The sequence below is a fragment of the Mauremys mutica genome, unplaced genomic scaffold, assembly GCF_020497125.1.
Source record: "Mauremys mutica isolate MM-2020 ecotype Southern unplaced genomic scaffold, ASM2049712v1 Super-Scaffold_100264, whole genome shotgun sequence".
Taxonomy (NCBI): Eukaryota; Metazoa; Chordata; order Testudines; family Geoemydidae; genus Mauremys; species Mauremys mutica.
The window spans coordinates 147,352-170,489 of NW_025423297.1; the positions used below are offsets into that span (position 1 = coordinate 147,352).

Sequence of the window (23,138 nt, forward strand, 5' to 3'; positions counted from 1 at the left end):
CTCCACTTTGCGCGCCCGAGGCAAGTGCCTCACTCGCCTCGCCCATGTTACAGCGCTGCAAACTCCATCCCAGAGCCTGCCCCCCAGAACCCCTCCCCCACCCAAACTCCCTCCCAGAGACCAGCCTCTCACCCCTTCTGCACCCAAACTCCCCCCACAGCCTGCACGCCTCCTGCACCCCAATCCCCAGCCCCAGCCCAGGGCCTGCACCCTAGACCTCCTCCCCCCCACCCAAACTCCCTCCCAGAGCCTTAGGCAGGTGGAGGGTGGAGTTCTGGGGGGTGGGTTCTGGGCAGTATGAGTGACATTATTGGCCCACTGGGAGGACTGGAGGACTGGCACTGGCCCTAAGGTAAATTGAGGTTGAGACCCTGCTTTAAGGGATTGGAGCAATGTTGGAGAGACTGACGGGCAGGGAGCTGGGGAGCTGGTGACACAGAGCGGGGGTCGGGAGTTTGTAAACTGTGGTGTTTGTATAGAGATAAAGTTTACTAACCCCCAGGTTAAAAACTGGTCCTGCTCTGGGCTATACAGGACACTCTCTGTTGTGAGGGTAGCTCAGTGGGTGAATGTTTCCCTGCAGGGTGATGGGTTCCTAATTCCAATCCAAGTGATTCCCTTTAAAAACTTTTTTGAATGAAAATCGATTTCCAGACCCATCTCCAGTATGTTCAGGAGTTCGCTGAAGGGGGGCAGGGGGCTTGAAATGAATTTAAACACTCAGCATTTTCCTGTGCAAATGAATAAAGACCTAGCAGAGCTGTCCAGCAGCTGAAATCAGTTCCAGTCCTCAGTGTCTCTAAGAGGGACACTCGGTAGCTGAGGCAGGTGGGACACCTCTGTGGTGAGGACAGGTGAAAAAATGCTGGATTCAATGAAAGCTGAGACCATAGGAGGGGAAGGTGAACGGCGGCACCACACAGGGTCATAACACTCAGACACGGGGCTTCGCTGTCACTGCCCCTGTGTTTTCCATTATTTCTATCCTAAGGAACACACCCTCCCCCCCTTGTCACACACTGTCACACACAACCTTCTCCCCTTGAGCCCCATCCCACCCCTACCACTCCCCCCCACACGCCATGGGACACAGCCTCTCGGTGACTCACCCAGATGGGGGCTTGTCTCTGCATCTCCCCAACAGGGGAGCAGAGAGCCGAAAGGGCCACAGGAGACCAATGGAGCTAGGCAGGGATAGAAAAGACTTCCCCTCCCTTCCCAAGAGTCCCGTTAACCTCACCCATGGGACGTTCCAGCACCGGGTGGGCTCAAAGCACCAACCTTCCCCTCAGCAACGGAAGGGGGAACCAGCTCTATCACATGGAAGGAGACACCCCACCTTTGCTGCTGCCATCCTGCAGCCTTTAATATGGATTTGTTTTAGCTAATGCAACCCCCCCACTCCGCTAATCCATCCATGAAACATGGAGACAAGCTCCTGAAAGCAGGGCCCAGTGGTGCAATGGGTTAGTGCCCAGTACTCACAAAGCAGTGCTGAGTGGAGTCATGCTGTGGTTGTGAGATCAAACCTCACCTACAGCACTAGTTTCCTTTAAGCAAATGGCTTCTGCCAATCATTTTGCCCTGCAGCTCAGAAGACACCGAGGTCCCCTTGCTTTACAGAGAGCAGGGCAGATTCCACAGATCTCCCAGGCTCTGCTCTCCACCAGCCACCTGTGTCAGGAGGGGTCGAGCAGAGCCCAGAGCACTGCCCCCGACTCCCCCTCAGTCTTTGCTCCCCAAACCACCTGTGTGCTCACCCTCTTCGCTGTGAGACTCAAACCCTGCCTGGCTTTCTGTATGTCGGTGGTTTTTGTTGTCTGTCGTATTGATGTGCATGTGGGTCCTGTGTAATTTTTGTGGATGCCATGCATAGTTGTGTGTGTGTGTGTGTATGACTTTTGCATGCAGATTGTTTTTTGCTAAGTATTCTTTTGGTATGTGGTTTTTGTGCTTTCCTGTTGTGGGCTTTTGCTGTACTTTTTGGTGCGGATTTGTTCTATGTTTTCTGTGGCTTTCCCTTATGTGTATATGGCTCTGTGTGCTGTGTGGGTTTGGTTTTTGTTTATGTCTGTGTGGGCCTGTGCAGTCTGTGATGGTCTCTTTCTCTCTGTTTGTATCTTCATGTGTAAATTCACTGGAACTTTTCAAACTCTCCACAGCTTTGCCAATTTTCACCAGGAATTTTACTCATTAACAAATTCTCACTTGTTCCCTACCAGTTGGTGACCATCGCCCCAGGGGCCTGTCAGTCTCAGGGGCCTGATTTCCCATTGACCCTTCCCCCTTCTATTGGAACTGGGAACTAGCCAACCAAAAAAACCCCACTCAGTTTTAGTAAAGGGCCAACAGTCCCCTTACACAAACTGGCCCTGTGAGGGAGGGAGAGCTCAGTGGTTTGAGTATTGGCCTGCTAAACCCAGGTTTGTGAGCTCAGTCCTTGAGGGGGACATTTAGGGATCTGGGATAAAAATCTGTCTGTGGATTGGCCCTGCTTTGAGCAGCGGGCTGGACTAGATACCTCCTGAGGTCCCTTTCAACCCTGGTATTCTATGATAGAGTCACCAATGTTCAGAGAAACTAGCACAAGCTGGTATAATGGTTGGCATGCTGAAATCTGAGTTCACATCTCAGTGGCACCTTGTGGAAAATCCCTGGAGATCCAAGCGCTTTCCTATCTCCAGCTGTATGAGAATGAGCTGTTTACCTTGTGCTGAGTGACTCATACCCACTGGAGCCAGGTCTTTGGTTGGAATGGGGTCTAGAAGTGGCTGTGGTTTGACTGGGTGTTTGGGATTTCTGATGCCCACAAGTTTGGCCCTTGTGCTTTCTACCACACTTTCCTCTTGCCCACATGGCGCTTGAAGAAAGGAGTGTCAGGGCCAGGTTTCATAGTCAGGGAAAGGCAGGAGGGAGGAAGAGTCCCAGGCTGGAGCCCAGCACCTCTCCTCCTCTGGGCACCTAGAGCAGAGGTGGCTGGTGCTGACGGCTCCAAGGGAAGGCTTAAAAGCCACAGAGCAACCGAGGGCAGGGCAAGAGGAGGGGAGAACCATGCCTATGCGTGGCCAGCAGACAGCCACAGAGACACCCAGACAGGCTGCTCCCTTGCATGCCGAATCCCCACTGAAAACCACCCACAGCCAGCTGCTGCTGCTCTGTGGCCAACATCAGAAGATGGTAAGAAAGCAGGGCCAGCCCCCCTGGGGGGCCTCTTACCATTCCCACTCCAGGTGCTCACTTTGGCAGTGGGGCAGGAGATTTTACCCCAAGAGGCTTTTCCCCAGCTGGCGAGAAGCAGAGAAACCCAGGCTCCCAAGGCGCTATTTAGCAAGTACCCTCCAGCACAGGGACAGGTGCACACTTGGAAGAGGGAAACTGCTCCACACGCTAGCCCGGGCAGCCGCCCATTTTCTTTGGCAAGTCAGGAATGGCAAAGGCGAGACTGGAAGCACCTGGGGCTCATGCCCCAGCCTTTGTGACACACAACCCCCAACTCCTTCCCAGGGCTCTAGCTGAAGCCAGAGCATTGGCCTGAGCGGCCAAGAAGAGGTTCCAGCCCTGAAGGGAGCAGGACTTTCAGCCCAAAGGTAAAACTGCACAATCACAACCACGAAGGGACTTGAACCCTCAATCGCCTGATCCGAAATCAGATGCCTTATCCATTAGGCCACATGGTTATAGGAATAAAACCTTTTCAAGCAGTTATTTGGAAAAGGCAGACACTGTGTTTCTCAGGTACTCTACTGAGTGGGGCCGAGACTCTCTGGGCACAAGAAGTCGAGTTCCCAGTGAGATGTGAGACAATTCTCTGGAGCCAGGTACAGGACTTTGGCAGGGAGGCTCAGGCATGGGGAATTGGGGTGCAGCGGACAGACCAGCTGTCTAGGTGCTTAGATTTGGTCTCACTGAGGAGAAGGAGGAATCCTGCTGACAGGCAGTGGCTGTGGAGAAAAAGTGGGATGTTCAGGCTGCTCAAGTCTCCTTCTTCCAGCTCCTCATCTGGCTGAGCTGCTCCACCGGCCTGGACAAGTCCTCTGCATGCACAGCAAATAGCCCAAGAGCCATTTCTGCCCAAACCTGTGCTGGGGGGTGAGCGTCTGTCTTCCCTGTCCCATCTGCGCTAGAGCAGACCACTAGATTGAGAGAGACAGTCAACAACGATTAAGGCTAAGATTATATAAAGGGGGTCAGAGAATTTGTGACTTTCAGAGATCTCAGTGACATTTTCCACCTCAGCCCTGGGGCAGCAAGACTGGAGCTGTCGGCCGGTGGGGGCCTCACAGCTATCAGCCACCAATGTCGGAAGGGGCTCCCACAGGCCCATGCCACCACGGATGGACCCCACAGCTCCCAGTTGCTGTGAGTGGATCCCAGAGCTCCCAGCCACCACATGGGACAGGGGGACCCTGGAGCTCCCAGTGGGGTGACCAGGTTATAAAGTCCGGTCAGCGGTGCTGCGGGGCTCAGGCAGGCTGGTCCCTACGTGTCCTAGGGCACCGCACTGTGCCCTGGAAATGGCCAGTAGGTCCCCCCTGCTGCACCGCTGACCAGGAGCCGCCCGAGGTAACTCTGCACCCCAACCCCCTGCCCCAGCCCTTAACCCCCCGAAACCCAGAGCCCCCTCTTGCACCCCAGAGCCCTCACCCCTCTGCACTTCAACCTCCTGCCCCAGCCCAGAGCTTCCTCCCACACCTGGAACCCATCATCCCTGCCCCCACCCCAGAGCCATCACCCCGTCCTGGACCCCAACCCCCTGCCTCAACCCACAGCCCCCTCCTGCACTCTGAATTCCTCGGCCCCATCCTGCAGCCTGGAGCCCCCTCCTCCACCCCAAACCCCTCATCTCCCCACAGCTTCCACAGGCAGACCCTGGAGCTCCCAGCAGCCATGGGTGGCCGGGGAGCCCCCACAGCCCCACCCCACTGCGTATGGACCCTGCAGCTCCTACGAGCGGACCCCAGAGCTCCCAGCTGCTGCGGATGGACCCAGGATTTCCCAACAGGCCTTGATGGCGGGAGGACCCTGCAGCCCCATGTCATTGCTCACAGACCCCGCAGCGCCGAAGCCCCGGGAGCTCCCAGCCGCCCCAGGCAGGAGAGGAGCCCCCAGCGCTCAGACACCGCAGGCAGAGCCGGGAGCTCCCAGTCACCGGGGGGGGGGTGAGGAGAAGCCACAGCCCCCGGCCAGTGCAAGTGGCCCCGCAGCTCCCAGCCGCCGCGGGCGGGCGGACGCCAGAGCCCCCCGCTGCCATCGGGACCCCCCGGCCCCCACGGGCAGGAACCGTCACCCCGCGACCGGCAGGAAACAGCCGCGCGCGGAAGCGCCTCGCGCCCTGTGACCCCCCCCGGTGCTGCGGCTTCTCGCCCGGCGGGAGGCGGCGCCGCTGCTGCGGTCTCGGTTCCTCCGCCCGGCAGCGGGACCCGGCCCCGCACGGCCTCGCGCCGCTTCTCGCGGGCCGCGCTGAGCTCTGAGCGCACAAGGCCCTGGCGGCTCCGCCCCGCATCGCTGTCAGACAACGTCACCAATGGGAGATGAGCCCGTCAGAAACGTCAGTAGGGGAGGGCCCAATGGGAGACCAGCTTTCAGAGACCCGCCCCGCGCGAGGGCCAATGGGAGATCAGCTGTCAGAGAACACTAGGCACGCCGGCACCAGCCAACCAGGAACCGCCCCTCATCTCAAGCACCCAGACAGCCCCACCCCCACCTGTCCTATGTCCCACAGCAGCAGCCAGCACCGGCTGGCTTGTGTCGTGCCCCCCCAGCAACCCCCAAAGCAGAGTCTCAATTCCCCTCCCCCACCGCTGCTTTTCATTAGGTACCGAGACCCCCACCCAGACAGGCAAAAAAAAAAAGGATCTGCTTCCCACAACCAAGCTTCTCCCTCCCCCCCTTCCCCATGTCTGGCCACACGCTCCCAGCTCAGGGTGACCACACACCCCGTCGGGGCAGGCTCTGCTCAGCCCGGCTCCCCACAGCCTGCACTAAACATGTGGGGCCCAACCCCAAAACTTACTCGCTCACTTCCCTTTCTCGCGTCGGCTTCAGCCCCCGGGTCACAAACGCACCAACCGGGGAGCAGGAGTGCGGGGCTGCTCCAGGGTGACCAGATGTCCCGTTTTTAAAGGGACAGTCCGGTTTGGCTGGACTTTTTCTCATATAGGAGCCTATTACCCCCCACCCCCGTCCCGTTTTCCACAATTGCTTTAAGGTCACCCCATGGGGCAGCTCTGCGGGGACGGACTTGCACACTTGGGATGTTAGTGCAAAAAACTCCTCCTGGGCTGAGTAAAGGGCAGAGACCTGCCCTGAGCCTGCCCTGAGTGGGGGTCACCCAAACCGACCCTCACTCGCCAGGCAGGTGTCACCCTGCTGCCTGGGGAAAAGGCAACAGGCCCCCACTCCCCAGCTCTGCGCGGGCAGAGAGCCAATGAGAACTTCTATTAAAAGAGAAAGAGAATCTAGCCTGAGTTTGGGAAAACCCCACAACCACATTCACATCTACGCTCATCAGCAACCCCCCCACCCCAGAGTACGCTGGGCAGTGCTGTGCCTCAGTTTCTCACCTTGCAGTGTGACAGGCCAATCCAATGTTCCTTTAACAGACCCCTCCGCTCTCCTTCCCCCAACCCCCACTCCCCTTGGGCAGCAAAGCCCCAGGGGTGGGGGAGGCAGCGAGTGATACTTCAGCTTCTGCTGCCGACACTCCCTCAACTGGCTCTCGGTTTGCCCTCTTCACTCTGCATCGCTGCTGCTCCACGGCATTGTCCGTCACCCTGCTGCTGAGAGCTCCTGTGTCGCCATTTCCCCTGCTGCTACCTGCCTGTCTCCTGCAGCCTCTGCGCGGCCACCTAGTGGGGGAACCTCGCTACAAGTGCAGCCTGGGCAGCCTCTTTCATTGCAACACCATGGGCAGGGCGTGAACCGCCAGCTGGGGGAGACTAACGCCCTGCCCCGCCCCTTCCACTTGAGGCCCTGCCCCTTCTGCAAACACCCCTGTGCCCAGCGTACACCAGCCCTTAGATCCCTCTTGGTATTTCAATGCAGGCACTGTCCTGTGAGAGGAAAACATCAGCTTACAAACACAGAGACTGATTTCCCCACATTTTATCTCTCTGCACTTTCCAGAAAGTCACAAAATTCATTTAGTTCTTGCTAGAACAGAGAAAAAATAAGTGACACTAAGTTTTTGGCTCAGTTAAATAAAATTAAGTATTTAATTAATATAGTAAAAATATGTCCTGATTCCGCTAAATAACACCATAACATGAAATAAGAAGAGACAAATCTTGTCAGTGACGACTAATTTCACAAATGATCTTCCCATTATTAATTTCCACACCGCCCCCATTGGAGGTCTGGGCACCTCCAGTGTCACTGCTCTGCGTTCACTTTCCCCCTAGAATTGTTCTCAGACATTCCCAAATTTGGAAAATTGTGCAGTTCAGAATGTGAATAGTGACCCCGGCTCCTTCCTGCACCTGCTCTACATTGCTCCACAGCAGCTTCTCCCCCTGCAGAGTCACCCCAGCACTGCAGTGCAGCCACCCAGGGTTTTGCAAAAATTAATAATACAGAGTTTGGAGGTAAGTAAACATTTTTGAGTTGTGGAAATAGTAAAAGGCAACAGTTGTGGTGTTACAAGAAGGGCAGTTGTTGGTTTAATAATAAAACCCAGTTATATAAATGTAACTGTATGTGCAGCTCTGTGCACTCACGTTGGATGGAAGCTTAGTAATTAAATTATACAAGAGGGTCAGGTAAAGTGGCTGCTACCACCACTATGTTTTGTCCCAAGAAGCATTTACAGACATTCTGAGGGGAAATGGGCAATTTTCCTGCAATTAGCAAGGAAATTTGTAAAAGGAAGTGGTATTATTATTATTAAGCACTAATCTGTCCCCACCGGGGGCGTGTGTGGAAATTGTTTCTTTTGTTTTTCAGACACTCTACAAGCAAGCTGGTGCCAGCAAAAGACTAACCCATAATACCATGGATCTATGTTTTGTGTTGTTTGTCTGTGGTGTTTGCCTTGTTGTTAGCATTGTTGTGTTTCAGTGAACAGAAAACCTCATGACATGGGTGGGGATGGCTTCAAAAGGCTGACCTGGGGGAAGATGTGTATGGAAATTCAAAATGCTCGACTAGGAGGCCAGCACCTGTGTAATAGCTACCATGGTATCTGAATGGGCAGCTAAGGTGGGCCCCACAAGCCCTATGGGAATAATGAGAAGGGGATTTGCTCGCTGGGAATCAATGGAGGGGTGTGTAAAATGGTGTAAATCCAGAGAAGATGTCTGACTGTGCCCCTCCCTGATGGCCATGGAGGAGCACACCCAATGGCCCGTGGCAAGGGGTGGACAATTGGGTGTACTGTCTATGAGGTGTTTTGCTGGAAATGTACATATTACTGGGGGCACAATTACACCAGCCCCTAACCAAATTCCACACTACACGCTGCTCTCTGGGCTTTGGTGCACAGATAGATCTGTGAATCTTACTGCTGTGAATAATCAAACCAGCGCATACAGCCTGATTCCACACCATGTGGTTAAGTTGGTTTGGACAATAACCCATTTCTCTGTGGACATTCAATGGACTTATGCTATGGACAAAAGCACGAAAACCTGCAGCGGCAGCGTATTGCAACTGCCAGCAACTGGACATGTTAAGAGCTTGACCCCGTCGAAGGAGGAGAGGAGGTGTTTCGGTGGTGGCCAGGATGTTGGACCATGCGGCAGTGCTCAGGTCTCTCGGTGTTACTGTGGATTATTACAGCGGCTGGTGTATTGCTAAGTATACTTGTGTTACGTTGCCTACGGAAATAACCTAGAAGTAATGGAGTAAGCCCCTCCCCCCTGTACTAGACAACCTGGACCCAACCTTCTCAGGCCCACTATAGTGGGAAGCCTGGAACGCTAATTGGAACAGGTGTGGCACGCCCGTACGAGAGGGGCACTGTACTACACACGGGGCAGTGGGACAAATGGAATATCAACACCTTCCACCTTGATGCCTGGCCCTATCAGGAAATGTGTCACCACATGTCCTATGTTTTGCTAAGAGGGAGAATGGAAACAGGGACACAGGCAAGGTTCTGTGGCGTCAGGGCTGGGATGGGGACACTGAGGAAGAAAACTGGAATCATTGTTTGCTGGAAGTTCAATCCAATAAACATCTAATTGTTTGCACCTTCGGACTTTGGGTATTGCTGCTCTGTGTGTACGCAAGAAGGACCTGGTAATGGGAGGGTGAAGGGATAAACCCTCTAACACACATTTGAACCTCTTCTTTTCACACCGTTGCTCATTCTCAGGGACTGCTTTGTCTCCAGACAGATCCATTCTCTTTCAGGACGGCCTTGCTCTTTCCCTCACCGAGGTGTGGGAGTAAACACTCCCCTTCCCTCTTGTCTCAGACAAACACTAGTATTAACTGTTTGCTACTGAGGGGTTTAGAAAGCATTTGTCAAGCTGCCATTTCTGGGGGATTTTTCCCAAGATCCAGTATTTTGTGTTCAAACATCTCCCAGCTTCCTTGCTGAAAATAAGGTCAAGGTTTCCTTGCAATATACAGGAAGAAGGCAGTTTTTCACCCCAGACGGGACTCGAACCCACAATCTCTGACTTAGAAAGCCATTGCCTTATCCATTAGGCCACTGGGGCACTGATGAAAGAATGGAAATTCCATCTCCTAAATGCATATTTCTCATATTAACTTGGAAGCCAAATACCCTCTTTATGCACCTTACAGAAATGTCTGAATCCCCTGGCAGCGAGGCTACTGGGCAGGTCGCTTACAGAGCTGAGCACCACCTTTCTGCCAGCCATCTTTAGAGAAGAAGGCTCTTTCCCCTGACAGCCACACAGAGCTGCCTAGCATCCCGAGAGCCTCCCTCGTGTTCTCCTGCAGCAGCCGCCTGCCACTGTGGGTGGGAAAAGGGGACCAGGAAGCACTGTGGCCTCATTCCGGGACAGGAGGCCCTCGCCACGCCCAGGCCTGTCTCTTGCCTTCAGCCCAGGCAGCCAGAGGTGCCGGGGAGCTCCCTGGCAGGCCGCCACCTCAGCCAGGAAATAAGGAAAAGGGGATGAATGAAGAAGTCAGGAAATAACAAGGAAATGAAGAGGTTTGTCGAACGGGTTTCTGCCCGATTTACCATCTTCTCAGCTACCGCTCAAAGTTAAAGACCTAAAGTCGACCTATCGGCATAAGTACAGATGGTTAGATGGGAATTAAAAGGAGCTGCTGTCACTAGTGTTAGGTGTCTGCAAGCAGCATGCAGACCGTTTAAAAACACCGCAATTAGAGGCTCAGATGAAACGTTTGCCCTAAATCAGAAACGACAATAGGACGACCAGCAGAACGCCACTCTAGGTAAACGGCCGAGTACTGGAGGCTGTTAGAGGCAAAAAGTCATTCCTCAAAATTTGGAAATCAGATCCTAGTGAGGATAATAGGAAGGTGCACAAACTCTGGCCTGTTAAGTGTCAAAGTGTAACAAGTCAGGCCAAGAAAGAATCTGAGAAGCAACGTGCTAAAGATACAAAAGCTAAGCATAAATCCGGTCAATGCGAGTCCTGGTCTGTCCCCGCAGAAAGGTGAACCCCCTCTGTGGCTGGAGTGAGCTCCTCTAAGCCAACCTCACTACAGACCTGCGCCAGGTAGTGCTCATTGTAAAAATGTTTCCTCTGACGGTTGGGAAAACAGGACCAGCGGTGCTCAGGCCGGCTGACACAATTAACCCCCCCTCCCAACAACAAACATCATGCAGTCCAGAGGAAGGGAGCCTTTGATCTTCCCTCTCATGCCTTAAGTGGGGACCATACACACTAATATAGCAGTAACCAGTGCCACAGAGCACAAAGCCCACCAGTAATGCCCTCCCTGGTTGGAGCTCCAGCCCCTTCTGTACTCGCACCGCGAATGTGACTCCAGCCCCATCGTTCTTCCCTGGCCAGGAGGCCCTTCCTCCAATCACCCTCTGCCTATTGAGCTACCCTAGAGTTATTAATGGGCATTTCCTGAACACCCACCATGGCTAAGTCCAGCTGCTCCAAGGCACTGAACATCAAGCGCCTCCTCCTGGGCCCCCAAATCCCTTCCACCTTCTACACAGCCACTTTTACAGATGCCCCTTCCCTGGTACTGCCCTTGCTGAGCTGCGCAGAGGAGTTTTCATCCCCTATTCCTGCCTGTCACTGCCCAGCAGCCCTCTGGCACCATTCCTGAGGGTCACCCTGCATTGCTCTCTTCCTGCCATGTTGGGAAAGACAGCTCTCATCCTTAAAGGTCAGGTGGGCCAACTAGGGGCAGAAGCCCATTCTATGTTTTCCTACAGCAGAGCCCAAGATCAGAGACTCACCTTCAGGGCCACCCAGAGGGGAGGCAAGTGGGGCAATTTGCCTCAGGCCCTGCAGGGGCCCCGTGAGAATACAGTATTGCCACTTTTTTTTAATGGAAGGGGCCCCCAAAATTGCTTTACCCCAGGGAAACCCTGCTCATCTTGGGTGCAGGCACCACTGGGCTTCTAGAAAACAAGCTGCTCCTGCACAAAGAGGATGAAAGCACCTGCCAAAGCCTGGGATTGAACCAGGGACCTTTAGATCTTCAGTCTAACGCTCTCTCAACTGAGCTACTTTGGCAGCTGTATGCCTGTATTTTGGCCTGTTGCTTCTCTGCCCGGGATGTTTTTGCAGCAGTTGCACACAAAAGGACGTCATTGGGAGGTGCCCATGAAGACAAGACTCGCTTTTCCCTGCCTTGCTCAGCTTGACTTGCTGCCTCACCCCGTTCCTGCCCTAGTGCCCGGGTTGACCTGGTGGTGGAAGGGGACTGGGGGCCAGTGGCGCGGGGAGGAAGTTGAGCTGGACCCTGAGCTAGACTAGACCCTGGGGGTGAGAGTCTGGCCACCACTTGCCGCCCCACCCTGTTGTCCTGGCTTGCCCCACTGGGCGTCATTTCGGGAGGGAAGTGGGGCTTCTGCCTCCCCTCCCCGATTTTCACACGGCAGAGGAGTGCGAACAGGAAAACGAACGGCTGCTCCACACCCCCACCGGAGGAACCCGGCGCCCTTAGCTGTGGGGAGTAAGAAGTGGCTGTTGGCTGACAGGGCCTGTCCCCGAGCAGCTGGAACAGCAGCTGCCGCTTCCCCCTCGGCTCCAGGCGGTGGGAAATGCTCATTGCCTGGCTGCATGGGCGGCTGCTGCTCTGTGATCTGGAGAGCGTCTGTATTGCTCTGTCAACCCCCCGTCTTCACTGAGCCAGTCTGGTAAGGTCCCAAGTGCCCCCTCCGGCCTGGCAGCTGAGAGTCTGTGCAGACATCAGCCCCACCTCCCAGCCCTACAGGCAGCAGCAGCACCAGCCCCCCAGCACCACAGGGGTACTCAATGCACTTCCTGTGGGGAAATGGCTCCTTGGGGTCCAGCTGCTAGAGTGAGAGCCAGGAGAGAGCAGTGTCTGGCTCACCGTGGGGGAGAGAAGAGACCTGGTTAGTGCGGATCTCCCTCAGCCTCCCCCGCAAGGCTGGTCACTTCTATTGTCACTGTGAGAGTCGGTGCTTCCCTTCAGGGCCGGCCCTAGAGGGATCCGGGGTATGGGACAAATCCCCCCTTTCCTCCCCAGGCCCTGCCCTCCACTACACCCCTTCCCCCAAGCCCCCACCCCTCTCCCACCTCTTCCCGCCCTGCACCTTCCTGCCCCATTCCTTTCCCTCTTCCACTCTCCCTGCTCCTCCCCCAGCGCCTCCTGCACCCCACTGAACAGCTGATCACTGGCAAGTGTGAGGAGCTTGTCAGCAAGGCCTGTAGTGGGTGGGGGGGAGCTGGCTGCCAGTGGGCACTGAGCACCTTTTTTTCTCTCTGTTGGTTCTGCAGCCCCGTAGCTCCCATGGAGTCGCTGACTCAGCTCCTTTCACACTCTAGAGAGAGGAGCAGAACCAGGGCTATGGACTGATCTATGGGGCACCAGGTGAGCGGCAGAGGCTTCAGGTGCTGAGAGTTTGCCCAACCCCTCAACAACACAGTGTGAGGTGGTGTCCCAGGCATCTCGATGAAAGGAGCAGAACAGAATTTACTTGGAGTGGGGAGAGAATTGAGAGTGTCTCAGGGGGTTGTACAGAGGTATTGCCCGGGTGAGAGACTGGCTAAAACACAGGCCTCGCTGTGAGCAGGATTTGAACCTGCGCAGGGGAACCCTATTGGATTTCAAGTCCAACACCTTAACCACTCGGCCATCACAGCTGGGAGCACAAAACTGCCCCAATGCCACAGAAACTGGTAAATAATCCCAATGCCCAGGCGTGAAGTCATCTGAACTACAGAATTCCGACCACAAACCTGGCTCCCAAAGCACAGGGGGGATTTGGGGTTTGTTCTGTTTGTTTAGCCAGGTGCCACAGGAGTCTTTGCTGCTTTTACAAATCCAGACTAACACGGCCCCTCTGATACTCCTAGTGACACTCTCCAATGGATCCCCATCCTCCACCCACCTTGAGCTAGGTAGGAGCGGATCATCATTATCCCTACTTGAGAGAGGGAGAAGCAAAGGCTGAGAAAGGAGAATTGACTTGTCTTAGGTCACACAGCCAGCCAGTGGCAGAGTTGGGAATAGGACCCAAGAGCCCTGATTTTGAAACTAACCATCAGATTCGTGAATTTCAAACACTGAATGACCTGAATAAAGTGCTCTCAGATGAGCTCCAGACCAACAACAGTTCACAGTAATTATTCAGCAAGTATTTGAGGAGAACTGCAATGTTAGAGAGAATCATGAACTGCTCAGAGACCATTAATGCAGCAAAGCAGCAAAATTTGTCAACATATAAGAGGTTATGACTTATTTCCTTGGTCTTAAAAGAGAACAACAAGGACCTGAAATCTCCTCCCTGTCAATAACCCCCTGCTCAGCCAATCAGGGTAGAGACTGAGAACGGGAGGCTGAGGGTTCTCACCAGAGAGCCCAAAGGATGGCCCAGGTCACTGGTGGGGATCACTGCCCGAGCACTATTTCAGCCCCACATTTTTGGGTGGACCTCCCACAGTGGGAGCTGCAGAGCACTCCCCCCGCAACACACACATACACACACACACACACACCGCTCCTGCTGTTGGGAGGGGAACAGGTGAAAGAACAAAAGAAGCAAGAGACAAAGAGAAAGGAGGGAGGGATGGATGGAGGAAAAGGTGAAACAGAAAGGACAAACCCTAATGTCCCCACTGATTCTATGGGACAAAATCCCAGGTGCGGAATAAAATTCTGCCTCCTTAAGTTTGTGTTTTCCCATGCCTAGAATTCAACTGTCACCAGATGGATCAGACTGAACAGGTTTCAAACCTCAAGGAGGCTTCAACCTTCTAAACAGGGATGGCTGTTTTCTAGTAAAATCAGGAAAAGGGAAGGAGAAAACTCGAAAAAAGCTTCCTCCTGGCACTCACGTCCGTGAACCCGAATACTCTCAGTCCTCAAAGAGAGACCTAGAGAAGGAGACTTGCTGAAGCAAAGCCACAGGGGTCTCTGAGGTTTCCCTGGCCCCTCACCCCTGTCCTGCCTGACTGATGTCAGCATCTCTCTGTGAGGTCACCACCTCCCCACCACCTTTCACCAATAGTCTGAGGTCCTGCCAAAGGCCTTTGTGATGTCACTACCACACCCCTCCCTTGCTGTGCTAATGTCCTGCCCCTGGCCAGGCACTTTGGAGGTTTGAGCTACTCCCTGTGGATCACCCCACTCAAGGAGCGTTCGTTCTAGGAAGCAAGCCGGCTAGACAGGAAAACACAAGACGCTGCTCCCAATGCTACACTCAGTTTTTCAGAAATTAGTCAACTTTATGGCCAGAAGAGACCATTAGAGCATCTAATCTGACCCCCTGCATATCACAGGCCTCCTGTATGACACAATATCTACTTTTGGGCCAAACACATTCCAGAAAGATAGCTAGTCTTCATGAAATGACATCAGGACATGGCGAATCCACCACTTTCCTTGGGAGATTGTTCCTGTGGTGAATCATCCTCGATGTTGAATATTTGTGCCTTAGTTGTAATATGAATTTGTCTCTTTTCACCTTCCAGCCATTGGGTCTTGTTATGCCTTTCTCTGCGAGATTAAAGAGCCCTTTAATACCCCATCTTTTCTCTCCATTAAGGCCCTTCAACACTTCAATGAAGTCACCTTTCAATTGTCTTTTGATAACCTAAAACAGGTTGAGCTCATTCAATAGCTCACTAGAAGGCATTTTTCTCCAGCCCTCAGAACACTTCGTGGCTCTTTGGTCATCAGATTCCTGAACTGCAACTGGATGTGGTTCTTGTTCTTCTGCACAACATAGCCCCTGGAGAAGAGGGATCTGTGAATGTACATTCGTATGATACCTTTGTTTAACTGATGAAAACATAAACTAGACACTTAGAGGATTGGAGCTGATTTCAGCTGAAGGACAGCTTTGCTACGTTTTTATGCATTTGGACAGCAAAATGTTGAGTGTTTACATTGATATCAAGCACTCCTGTATAGAGGAGCCCTTGAACATAATGGAGAATGGAAATGAAAATGTTTAACTTTTTTAAAAAAAAAAAGAAAGAAGGTTATAAGACAACACAGGGGTTTGAACTGAGGACCTAACGTGAAAACTGCAATCAAGCACTCTAACACTGAGCAATCTCCCCATGATAACAGGAGTATGGAATCATGATGTCCAGGACTTTGAAGGACAAACCCTGATTCATCGAGCTCCTTTGCCATTCCCAGACCACAGGTGTTTTTAAAAATGGGGTTTGATTAAACTTCTTAAATGTGGTAAACACCACAGCTTGCACACCCACCGATATAGCTTCTCCCACTGACATAGCTGCCACCTCTTGGAAAGTGGATTAACTGCACCCCCAGGAAAACTCTCTCCCATCAGCCTAGAGCAGTGGTTCTCAAACTGTGGGGCAAGACCCCAAAGTGGGTCATAACCCTGTTTTAATGGGGTCGCCGGGGCTGGCATTAGACTTGTTGGTGCGTGGGGCTGAAACCAAAAGTCTGAGCCCCACCACCCAAGGCTGAATCCCTCAAGCTCTGGTTTTGCCCTCCCCCAACTGGAGCAGGGCTCAGGCTTTGTCTCCTCTGCCTGTGCTCAGTGTAGAGGGGCTTGGTGCGTCTATATAGGGTCATGTAGTAAGTTTTTTGGTTATTTTTTGGCAAAAATCAGTTACAGTGAAAGGAAGTTTGAGAAACCCTGGCATAGAGCCTCTGAATATGTCTAGACTTGGCTCCCTGTGGCAGATCAGACACTGAAAGTACAGCCATGGAGACACCACACACCAGCCTGGCCTAGCAGGCAAGAATCAAACCTCCACAGACAAATGCCTGTTGTTTTTTAACCCATCTCCCTAAGCCCTCAGCCACCACCACTTAACAAAGGGGCTTTTCTACATGATGGTTCTGGTCTCACTGAAGGGTCATTTCCAATTGTTTGCTCAGACCAGCATTAGGGGAAATGGTGCCCTGGGCAAAGCTTGTACTTGGGCACTTCCCCACTGCCCCTGGACGATGCCCACTCCCCCTTTACCGCTAGCCCCTGCACTCCCAACCCTTGTACCTCCTTCACCCCTAACTCCTGCCCCCTCCTGTGCCCCCTTTGCCCTTAACTCCCTGTGTCACCAGCCATTGCCCCTCTCCTGCAGCCCCTTCACATGGCTCCAGTGCTGGGGGCCCCGCACTTGTTCTCCCTTTCCCTGGGCTTTGGCATCACTAGCCCCTGTTTAACGAGTAGGGTTCAGTGGTCCCCAAAATGTGGGGCATGACTCCTAGGGGGACACAGAGGAACATTCATGGGGGCACCTCAGGGCCTGAGCCAGTCTCCATGGAGGGAGCAGCACTCAGCCCCACTCTGTCCCAGCTCTTCCCCAACCCCACCCTCAGCCTGGGGCTCTGACTCCCTGCTCGGCCTCGATCCCCTTACCCCTGTCTACACCCCTCTCCCCAGCAAGCAACAGACCCACTCCCAGCCTCGGTTCTTGACTGCGGCTTTCCGAGGGGCCACAGAACATGGATAAGAGGGCACAGTGCGAAATGTTTGGGGCCCACTGGTTTTAGGGTGATGTTCTCAATCACTTCTATGAAGTCCAATAAAAGCCAATTCCCCACCCATCAGGATGGAACTAGGTATGTTCTGCTGCCCTTCACTCATGGAGGAAGGATAATAACATTTGATTCTATTCACTCCCTAAAGTGATTTGTAACCTGCCACCAGCCAAAACTGGTCATTTTGGGAAAGCGGCCCCATCATGCTGCATAGCTAGGCAGGTGTGTCTTATGCAAACACCGTCCTGTTCCTGAAGTCTTTCCCCCAGCTCCTCACTAGATGTGAGGGGGGAGCTCATTCAGCCTCTGCTTTCCGCTTAGTATTTAAAAAATCCTTATTTGTCCCTAGCTCTGCTGGCCTTAGATTTCTCCTCCTGTCCCTTTTTTTAACAGCTCAGGTGAGGTGGTCGAGTGGTTATGGTGATGGACTACTAATCCATTGTGCTCTGCATGCATGGGTTCAAATCCTATTCTCATTGGATATGTTTAGTTTTCACCCCTCCTTTGTAGACAACCATCTCCCCCTTTGGTACAATGACAGAATCAAACAATGTTGCTTCTTGCAAACAAAAACCTTCTCAGAAACTCAGAACTCCCTTGCTTTAAATAAAATGTCTAAATCCCAGATTTCTTAAAAAAAGAAAATTCTCTAGTGTTGTATTTCCTTAGTTTTTATCTCAAAAGAGAACATCCTCATCATCTCCCCCAAACACCCTGGGACCTGCCCAAATTATTAAAATACCCTCAACCCGAGCAAGGCCAGAGCAAGTGTCTAGGCCAAGCTGTTTCTGAAGGAGGCAAACTCCAACATTTTCTCCCTGTTTCCCTTGGCAAGGTCTGACTGAGAAAACAAAATTCCCCAAACTGAAAATTTTCTGCTGAAAAACCAATGCTAGTCTGTTTGGGGATTTTGGTTTGCAAGTATTATTGTTATTATTCTCTTCTGATTTCTAAATCAGTTCAGTATCAGTCTTTGTCCTCCAGGTGTGATTCCACCTGCTGAGTTGTGGGGGAGAGAGGCCAGGTCATGATGTCTCTTCCCCTCTTTCATAGTTTCTTCCAACTTGCTAGGAAGCTCCTTTGTTACCATGGGAGTCAAGCAGTGTCCATTGTCGCTGTGCTATCTCCGGAGAAGTCTGCATTGTACACGGTTTCCTGGGCTAGTCCCTTGGGAGTGTGGATCCCTTCAATGGGCCAGCAGCGAGTCTGGCTCCTCCATTGTCACACCTGAAAGGCTGGGGGGGGGGGGATTTCCCCACCTCATAACATATCTCAGTAACACACACAGAGCAAAACTTCATAACTTCCCAACCAATGCTACACACACAATCCAACACGATATTAATGTTCAACAGATCAAGACTTTTGAAATGATACCTCACCAGGCAGACTTTGTACAAACCATGTCATCATTATATGAGAGTGGTAAATATGGGGCTTCCAGGTGCTGCCTTGAGCACAGCATGCCACACCTGGGCTTACATTGCAGTGGAGACGTACCCTTAGAGTCCATCTCTCCTGGGATAAAGATGGCAACAGGGCTGGCCTGGGTCATCTGACTTGGTCTCCTAGACGTAAAGCTGGGGCTAAAAAACTTTGGTGCAGATATTTGTGTTCACGGCTGAAGCCTGGGTTCAGAGACCCTCGCGCCTCAGAGGTTGGGCTCAAGCCCATATGTCTGCAGTGTAATTTTGTAGAGGTTGGGATGGAGTTTAGCAAGTGGAAACAGTAAAACCGCATTGAGGGGAGTGGACCACAGACCTATCAGTTCTTAACCCCCAAACTTTCAGTAACTCTATTATCAGTGCCTGTGAGTGTAATTTAAACCATAGGTACATCTAGCTCTGAATCTTGTCTTCTGACAGTAGCCAATACCAGGGGCCCCAAAGCCATTCCCAAGGGACTACAAGGAGTTGAACCCAGGATCTCCTGTTTACAAAACAGTGGTTTAAACCAGCTAACCCAGGATACCTACTGTTATTTAAAATGCTGTGTTTGCCCACACCTGACTCTGCCAATCCCCACTGGGCCCTGACAAGTGTTGTTCGTGTTTGTATTCTGTGAAGCAGAGGAGCAGGTGAAGTTTTGCTCCCAAGGTGTGTGTGTTATTCTTTGGACAGGTCTACACTACAAAATTAGGTTGGTGTAATTACATTACTTAGGCTGGCAATGCAGTTCTATCAAGCTAATCCCGGTATAGATAGTGGCTCAGCTTTCAGAACTTACTGGAGCTATGAAAGGGGAGGGACCCAGCCTCTGTAGCAGGAATGCAGGACAGGTGAGATCCACGGGCAGATGTGGTGGGATACTGGTGGAACACCAGTTATGGTAGATATTTATAATGACCAGCAGCATTATACAACTGACATTATGTCAGCTTTTAAAAGTTTTGCTGCAAAAAGCACATAGGCCCCTCGTCGTCAAGGTGGTTTTATTTTTGTCACCAAAACAGGGGAGCAATTTTGTCTGCTGCCAGAACGTGGGGCATTCTTGAATGCAAGTGTGTGCATGCACCCAGCCAAAAAAACTGCCGACCGAGGGAGCGTTGTGTGGTGTTTTATTTTTTTTTTTTTTTCACATACATCTGAGCAACTATAATGGATGGCTGAAGCAAGTAAACCTTATAGTGCTGACCTGGCCCAAAGATTCCACACACACACACACACACAGCTTGCAAGGAAAACCTCACCTGCTCCTACTGCTTTGCAGAATCTAAACACAAGCAAAGCTTTTCAGGCCCCAGTGGGGATGGCAGGGAGTCAGGTGTGGGTAGACACTGTGCTTTTGCCACAGGGAGGCACCAAGGCTTAGCTGGATAAAGCACCTGTATCTTGTAAAATAGGAGAATCCTGGGTTCAATTCCCAGTGGTACCCCCTTGTTGACTAACTTTTGGGCAACGTGGGGTATTGTGGGAAGAACAAAACAAACAGAGGCTTCTTTGGTCCAGCCCAGTATAGTTGGTTAAATTAAATACTCCCAGGCACTGATAACAGACTTACTGAAAAGTTGGTGAGTTAAGAGCATTCGATAGGTCAGTGTTCCAGCCTGTCACAGAGGATCCTGCTTTCTCTGGTGACAGGGTCAGGTCAGGGCTCCTCATGCTGAATGGCTCATTGTGGCTGCCAGAACCTGTGGGCAGCTCATTTAGTTTTACAACCGATGGGTTGAGTCCTGCTTTGTGCACCGGAGGTGTGACAATGAAAAATCCTAAACCACCCTTTGAAATAACGAAAGCAGCAGAATGTGGTATTGTCCCTGCTCCAAAGCAGATACAGACCAATGGAGAAATGGCCACTGAGTCCAGGGTAATACTCCACTGCCATTTTATTAACCTTTTTTTCACTTGCTAAACTCCCTCCCAAATTTGGTGGGGTCCTAGATCCCGGTATTGAGCCTGAGCCGAGATGTCAATGAGTGCAAATTTACCACCCCCCCCATGGACCGAAGCCCCGGGGAGCCTGCACTGGCACGGGGCAGCCGTGGGTGTTTCATTGCAGTGTGGACATAGCCTAGCATTAGGTCTACACTGCCATTAACACACCCAAGGTCACTATTCTCAAACCCTGGGTCAGTTGATTCAGCGCTTATGAGGCGTCTGCTGCAGGGTTATAAAATAACAGGCATAGACACTTTGGCTTCAGCCCAGCCTCCGAAGACCCCACGAGGGGTGAGGGTCTCCCTGAGCCTGGGCTCCAGGTCTGAGCCCAGATGTCTACGCTGTAGTTTTTAGCTCAACAACCTGAAGCCCCAGGAGCACCCAAATCAGATCAATCCAGGCCACGCGGGATTTTGTCACAGTATAGATGACCTCTCAGGAATATGTCTACACTGCAATGTAAGCCCAGGGTTAGTAGAAGGTCATGTCAGCAGCCCCAACTCATAAACCACAAGGGAAAGACCACCCCCCAAATAAGCTGGGCAGTGTCCTTCTCCCTACGGTTCGTAAGTCCAGCAACCAAAAGTCCTTTAATAAACATTGAACCATCCCCTCTCTGCATCACCCACTCACAGCTGTTGTCCTTAGTCCAGTGCAAGCCCAGAGGTGCCTCTGTAGAGTTTCACCTGCCATCCTGGGTGGAAAAAGGGGAAAATAAGAAGGCACCATAGTCACTATGTCCCCTGCCTAGCAAGTGCTATTGAATTGAGGGTGAGTCCCTCTAATGGGGTCTGCCAAGCCCAGTTGTGCTGCCCTCGATTCACACAACAAGGATAAAACAACCCTTTATTTCTCCTGACCCTATAACCAGGAGACTGGGAATCCAGCACCAGCCACAAGTGATCATTTCGGCAACCCAACCTATTTCCAACACACTGTAAAATCCACATGCAGACTCATACATGAAACCTTTCAAGAAAATCTTCCTGAGGGGGTCTGAAGCACTTGCTGCTGGAGGGAAGGAGGGAGCCGTGGGTTGGGATTGAGGAGCAGCTTGAGGAGGGGGGGTCTGTGGGTTGGGATTGAGGGTCACTGGGAATAGGAGGGGACATGGGTTTAGGCTGAATAGCATCTTCATTTGAGGATCCAGCAGGACAGGGGAAGGCAGCAGGTGATTCTAATTCCTTAGGGATATTCTGTGTGTGTGTGTGTGTGTGTGCAGGGGAGGAACATGCTCTATGCCCAAAGGCCTTTATTCCTCCAGGCTGCAAGGACAGAGGGGCTGTCAGGAAGTTGCCCCTTCAAACCCACACACAAAAAGGCCCTTCTGAGGAAAGGGTAAATCCTGCAGAGAAAAAGTAACATCAAAGAGGACTCCAGCAAGACACCTTAAGATCTTGGTGAGTAGTTTATCACCTGACCAGGGACTTGAACCCTGGACCCTCAGATTAAAATCTGATGCTCTGCCACCTGAGCTAGCCAGGCTCACAAAGCAAAATAGCAAGTTGGTGCGGAGGAGAAACTAGTCTAGGAAACAAGAGTGAGAAACAATAGGGGAAACCTGCTGCTCTCTCTGGCCTGGTGAGGGGGCTGTGCTGATCGGGTGTCCACACTAAGATCGGCATCAATATGGGGATCCCTGGGAAGCTTGGGGTCCCCAGGTTGCCTAAGGAGGGGTGAACTGGCCCAGGTCGGAAATGGAGCAGGTCAAAACTCCCGTGCCGATCAGTAGTGGGATCATGCCTGTGAATAGCCCCTGCAGCGTAGCCTGGGCAAGACAGTCAGACATAGTCTCTTTTTATACACTCCCCCTCCCCCGCAGAGACTGTATGGGTCGATGGGAGCACCCATTGTGGGGATCCAAAACTGGTAGGAGGGAGGCACCATGTACCAGGGATCCCGAAACGTGGAACAGGGACATCCACACACCAGGGATCTTGCCGCAAGAGCTGCAGTCTTGATTTACAAATTGCAAGTGATGGGGAATTTACGACCTCCCTTGCGGAGCTTGTTCCACTGGATAATTAGCCTCATGGTTAAAAAATGGTCATTTCCAGGTGGGATTTTCTGACATCGACTGCAAGCCAATGGGGTCTTGTTCAGTCTTTGTCTGGTGAATTAAAGAACCCTTTAAATCACATATTCCCCCCTCTGGGAATTTGTAAAACGTATTTAAACCAGTGATTAAATCGCCTCTTAACTCCAGTCAATGAAATCAATTGAGCGTCTTCCGGCTCTCGCTGTAGACATTTCCCTTGTTTTTAAAGGCAAAAATCCTGATCTTTCCAATGGGAGCTGCTGCTTCAATGTTCAGTTTGGGGAGGGATTTGGCTGCACTCAGAGATCTGCCCGGGGTTAGAATCTGCGATCTGAAGGGTCCAACGCAAACAGCGTTTAGATGGGACCGTTAGTGCCGCCCCCGTGTGGCCAAAGACTAGAACTGACCAGCAGAGTTTACAGCTGGAGCCTGGGACGCTCCGGCACAAACTGGGCACGAAGCCTCTCGCGTGGGACCCTCGCTGTGCAGCAGGAGGCGGATGGAAGCTGATTGTCAGGGCTCAGGTCAGCTCCTGCCAGGCTGAGCCGGTGTCTGTGCTAAGCTCGGCATCAATCAGGTGATTCTGGGAAGTTCGGGGTCCCCGGGCTCCCACAGGAGGGTGAAGTAGGTCACCCCTGGAGCAGGTACCCCTGCTACTCTGA

General features: G+C 52.3%; 4 non-coding genes across 4 annotated transcripts; 1 reads left to right on the top strand and 3 right to left on the bottom strand.

Moving 5' to 3' along the window:
- Positions 1-9,589: 9,589 nt before the first annotated feature.
- TRNAR-UCU lies at positions 9,590-9,662 on the bottom strand. Its single transcript has one exon. It is a non-coding gene; the product is annotated as a tRNA-Arg (tRNA).
- A 1,904-nt stretch (positions 9,663-11,566) lies between these two features.
- TRNAF-GAA lies at positions 11,567-11,639 on the bottom strand. Its single transcript has one exon. It is a non-coding gene; the product is annotated as a tRNA-Phe (tRNA).
- A 1,514-nt stretch (positions 11,640-13,153) lies between these two features.
- TRNAS-UGA lies at positions 13,154-13,235 on the bottom strand. The gene has a single exon. It is a non-coding gene; the product is annotated as a tRNA-Ser (tRNA).
- A 4,223-nt stretch (positions 13,236-17,458) lies between these two features.
- On the top strand, positions 17,459-17,540 carry TRNAS-ACU. Its single transcript has one exon. It is a non-coding gene; the product is annotated as a tRNA-Ser (tRNA).
- The last annotated feature ends 5,598 nt before the right edge of the window (positions 17,541-23,138 follow it).